Raw genomic sequence first — 5385 nt, 5'->3', positions numbered from 1 at the left:
ATCTGGGGAATGGGGTGGGATGCTGACCCCCACCCACACACCCCTGTGGGCCATTTGTCCCCAGGGGCATCCAGAACCAGTCTCTGGCTGAGCAGTCCAGTTGGGACTCAGAGGCTGAGTGTGGGATGCATATTTTAAGGTTTCAAGGTGCTACCAGTGGGGTGGGACAGGGCTGTCATGAACAGGGCACCCCATCCCTCAGCAGCCACCCTGGTATGGAGAGGTGTGTATCTGTCTCTCATCTCCGGAGGCCTCACCTCCCTGCTGGACCTGACCATAGCCCGCCTCTGGCTGGCAGGTCCCAGCATCCTTGTCCTCCCCTCTGGCTGGCCTCTGCAGTGGTGATGGGGAGTGGAGTCTGCATGTTCAGGCCCCAGGGGGTGGGGGGACCCAGCCTGTGGCCCCATGCTTGCCCCCAGGAGGCCAGCACTAATAGGATTCCCTCCCCCCCCTTTTTTGTTGTCATTTATAATGTCTTTATTCCTGCCTTTGAAACAGGGAGGAAGGTTCTATAAGCTACACTTCTCCTAGTTAAGCTCTTTCCCATTGTGTTTATATGGTTCTGTTCGTTATACTCTCTGCACCTTACCACCCCCTCTGCCCACCCCACCCTCCACCCCCCACTTGCCCCAACATGGCCTGAGTGGGAAGAGGCCTGGGCCCAAGGGGGCTGGTGGGAAGGGGGTACCGAATGCCTCTGACCTCCTTGGGAGGCCCGGAGGCTGGGGACATTTCAATCATCAATAAACAAAGCACTTTATTCTGTACAGATGCGGGCAGACCTGAGGTGCCCGAGTGATTTGAGGATTTGTGGCAAGCCACACGCCACCACACGTCCTCTGGGCTGGGGAGGGTGAACGCCAGCAGCTGGCCTGGCCTGGTGGAGTCTGTGAGGCTACGGCTGGAACCTCTAAACCAGAGCCTACTTTAGACAGAACCCTCAGCCACCCCTGTTATTCCTGGGTTTGGGGGGGTGTTGGAAAGTGGGTCCTTCCCCAAGACAGGAGACATCCTGTCCGAGTCTAGCCTTTGCAGCTCCTTCATGCCAAGGTTAGGAGCTCCAGCCTCTTGGGGGGGGGACAGCGCCCCACCTTCCAGGCTCCTGGTTACTGTGGCTCTTGTCCTTTCCAGCACCCCCTGATCTCTGGGCTTCCATGGCGTCCTCAGGGTTCTCCATTTCCCTTTGCTATTCTTGAACCTTCTGATTCTAGTGCTGGGCATCTCATTAAGAGCTGACTCACATCTACCCCTCCCCCCCGGGGCTCTCTTCCCTGGTGGGCAGCAGGCAGGAGCCCCATGGGTCCTCCCAACTTCTGTCCCTGGCATAAAGATTCTCCTAGGGACAGGTGGTCTTGTCACCTATTGGTCCCCACGACAGCATGAGTGGGCCTGTTCAAGGCCATACACAAATAGGCAGAAGTGGGATCCTCGTTTTCCACTTTGAATCTGACCCTTGTGGGGGGCAGGTGGAAGGCTGGACACTGGTCACATAGTCGCTGGAACTGTCGCCAGCCTGCCCCTCCACTGGGAGGCTTCTGTGTCCCTGGTGCTAACGCTCTCTTTCACTGGCCCAGCGTGTCTGGGTGCTTCTTTGCAGCCTGACCACAAGACCAGCAGCAATAACAGAACCTCGGCAGAGCCAGTGTGGACAGGGTTCTTGCTCTGCCAGCTCTGGCATGTTCTTCTGATTTGTCAAATTCCTGGGCACTCACATGTTGGAGTGAAGGGACTGGGAGCATCGCAACCACTTGTGATGGAGATCCGCAGGGCCCCCTCCTTTGAGCTATTCTTGTCAGCCTGTGGCTGGGCCCCTGCTCCCCTGGCCATGCTGGTCTTGGTCCAGCGTCAAGGAGAGGAGAGATGGTCAGAATGATGAGTGAGCCTCGAGCCTGGTGGTCACAGGGCTGGGGACCGGGCCTCCTGTCTCTGGCTCAGGCTACCATGGTCTCCACAGTGAGGGGCTTGGTGATGGCAGAAGGACCACGCCCCCCCCACATGTGGTCCTTGATGTCTGATCACGACTGGGGATTCCCCAGTCCCAGGGTGCATGGAACTGCAGGCATCCAAGTGAGAAGAATGAAGGGAATAAAATCAGTTCAACTCCTGTCCCCTGACCGGCCTCTTTTTTGTGCCTTGCTGACTTGAGCAAGGGTGACTTGTGGACACCTGCAACCAGAGCAGCCACAGAGTCCACCTCCCTGTCTTCACTACTTTTGATTGTTGTAAAATGCTTGCTTACATCTTACTTGAAAGACAGTGTGAGAGATCTTTTGTCCAATGGTTCATTCTCCTAAATGCTCACCACATCTGGCTCTGGGCAAAGCCAGGAGCCTCCAACTCGAATCGAAGTCTCCTATGGGACCCAAGTACTGGAACCATCGCCTGCTGCCTCCTAGGATGTGCCCTGGCAAGAAGTCAGAAACAGCCGGGACTGGAACGCAGGTCCTTCAGTATGGGCTGACACCTAGCTCCCTGTGTCTCCATCTTGAAGGTGGGCTAAATTCCTGGAAGCACTGACAGGCAAGGGGAGAGATGGTCCCTGAACCGGGTGAGGCATGGAGAGGTCCTGGGCTAATGGCTTTTCACGGGTGCCAGTATTGGCAGCACCAGCCCAGGATGGCAGGGACCAGTGCTGCCCATCTGTGTGCTCAGCATTAGGGTGCTATGATGAGCAAGAAGGACCAGATGGGCAGACGGTAGCCGTGCTGACAACAGTCACCTGGGAAGATGGGAGCTCAGGCCTGTGACCAGTGGAGGCCTTGGAGGAGGGGAAAGGCAGTTCTCTGTGGGGACTAGCTGTTGTCCAGCTGACACGAGCAGACTTCAAAATATCCATGGGAAAGAGAATGAGCAGATAAGTCAGTGTGGTTTGAAGGCCACACAAGAGGGTTTTTTTGGTTTTCCATCATGTCAAGTCAGCAAGCCCACTGGACAAGACCTGAAGGGTGAACGTCTTCAGTGGGCAGCCCTTGCCACCCCCTCAGCTCTCTGAAAGCTGGCCAACCAGCTCTGTTCTCCAAACCAGGGACTGAAAGTAAAGGATCTGATGGCCTGAGAGGGAGGGAAAAAATTAAGGGGCCTTAAACACACAGCATGGCCAGGCCACCCTGCAGCGAAGCCTCCTGAGGGACATGCCAGGGTACTGCAGGTTAAGCCACCTTCCTGCAACACTGGCATCCCATTTGAGTCCCAGCTGCTGTCCCACTTCCAATCCACGTCCCTGCTAATACACCTAGCAAAACAGCAGGAGATGGTCTAAGTGTTTGGGACCCTGCCACCACATGGGAAACCCAAATAGGGTTTCTGGCTCCTGGGTTCAGCTTGTTCCCACTCTGGCCATTGCATGCATTTTGGGGGTGACCCAGCAAGTGGAAGCTATCTCTCTTATCACACTAACATTAAAATAAGTATTTTTTTTAAAGATTTATCTATTTTATTACAAAGCCAGATACACAGAGAGGAGGAGAGACAGGAAGATCTTCCGTCCGATGTTTCACTCCCCAAGTGAGCCGCAATGGGCCGGTGCGCGCCGATCTGATGCCGGGAACCAGGAACCTCTTCCGGGTCTCCCACACGGGTGCAGTGTCCCAATGCATTGGGCCGTCCTCAACTGCTTTCCCAGGCCACTAGCAGGGAGCTGGATGGGAAGTGGAGCTGCTGGGATCAGAACCGGCGCCCATATGGGATCCCGGGGCGTTCAAGGCAAGGACTCTAGCCGCTAGGCCACGCCGCCGGGCCCTAAAATAAGTATTTTTAAAAATGATTATACTAGGTCAAAGAAGCCAGGCAATCAACAAAAGAATGTAGGACATGATTCCTCTTGTACAAAACTCTAGGAACAACAGTGAAGTGCTGGGACAGAAGGTAGGCTTGTGACTGGACTCAGAATGTACCAGCAGGAAGGAGGGCGGGAATAAAGCAAGAAGAGGCTTTTGTGGGTGATGGCCACGTCCCCTTTCTTGAGTGTGGCAGTCAGTGGTGGTTCCGTAGGTATATAGACACCTGGAGAAATTTAGCAAGTTATACCCTTTAAATACATGCTGTCACCTTTGCCTCAACACAGCTCTTGAATAAACATGAGTAGCTGTCCCCCTCTTTGCTGTTCATTGAGATGTCCGATTCCAGGAGCAGGTGGTTAGCCCATCTCCCACATCAATGACCACACCACCTCTCCCAACTCCAGTTTCCCACCTGTGTAAACCCTGGAGGTCAGGAAGCTGGATTCCTGCCACCCACGTGGGAAATCTGAGTTGAGTTCCCAGCTCCGGGCTGCAGCCCTGAACCAGTCCTGACTACTGGAGGCATTTGAAGGATGAACTTGTGCAGGGAAGCTGTCTGTCTTTTAAATGAACAAACAAAAAATGTCAGTTTCCACAAAATGAAGGGAAAAAAACCCGCTTCGGTCCTAATTTTGGAGTGAGAATGAACCAAGCACAAGTGGAGCGAGATGTCATCTTCACTTGGATTCTACTCATTCTTCCTCTGTACCCAGGTCTGAACCCCTGGGCTTCTCAGGATCGTGAGAGCTGCCAGGGTGGAGGAGGCACGCACAGGATTGGCCAGGATTCTGGGACTTACGCTGAAGCTGCTGATGGGGGCCTGAGAAACTTGGGAGGGTGTTCTCTATTTTTGCATACCTTTGCATTTTCCACATACAGAGACATTGAAAAGAAATAGTAGCTCCTCATTTCACCCCAGCAAGAAGCTGCCAGAGGCCCACACGACCCCTATGAATCCTTCTCCTTACCCAGCTTTCCTCTTATATTCTGGTTCACTGCTCTAATCCCACTCACTGCCTTGCTGTTCCTGGAACATGCTAAGGCACTGTCCTGCCCCAGGACCTTTGTTTAAGCTGCTTCCCTTGCTGGAACCCTCCCAGCTAGTCCATTCTAACTTATTCCACCTGATATTGTTGAGAGCTCCACTTGTCGCACCACGCAGCTCTATCACCACCCAAGGCCCTAGGTGACCAACCATCTACTGGTGACTGACCTCCCCTGCAACCCTCCCCATCCCAACTCCAGGAATGTAAGCTCCATAAGGACAGTAATTCCTGCTTGATTCATTGCAGGCTGAATCCTCTCAGCACAGTAGGTTCTCGATGCATGAATGAGTCACACATAAATATTCTAGTAGGGTGCCTGGTAGGGAGGGAGCATTGTGAGACCAATCACAGCCTAAAAATACTTGAGGAAGTCATTGGATAAATATAAACTGGATGTGCATTTGGTAAGCGTAACTTCATTATGCTGTCTCTTCCAGTCCTTGGTAAAGGAGGCCACGTTTGCTGGACGTTTTTGTTAAGGCTCAGAAAGCAGTGAGCTGGGATTTTCCCACAGTCTTCAAGGATGGACAGGACTGCTCGGAAGCTTGCTCCGGCACCTG

The sequence above is a fragment of the Ochotona princeps genome, chromosome 21 (genome assembly GCF_030435755.1).
Source record: "Ochotona princeps isolate mOchPri1 chromosome 21, mOchPri1.hap1, whole genome shotgun sequence".
Classification (NCBI taxonomy): Eukaryota; Metazoa; Chordata; class Mammalia; order Lagomorpha; family Ochotonidae; genus Ochotona; species Ochotona princeps.
This window is presented reverse-complemented; position numbering follows the sequence as displayed.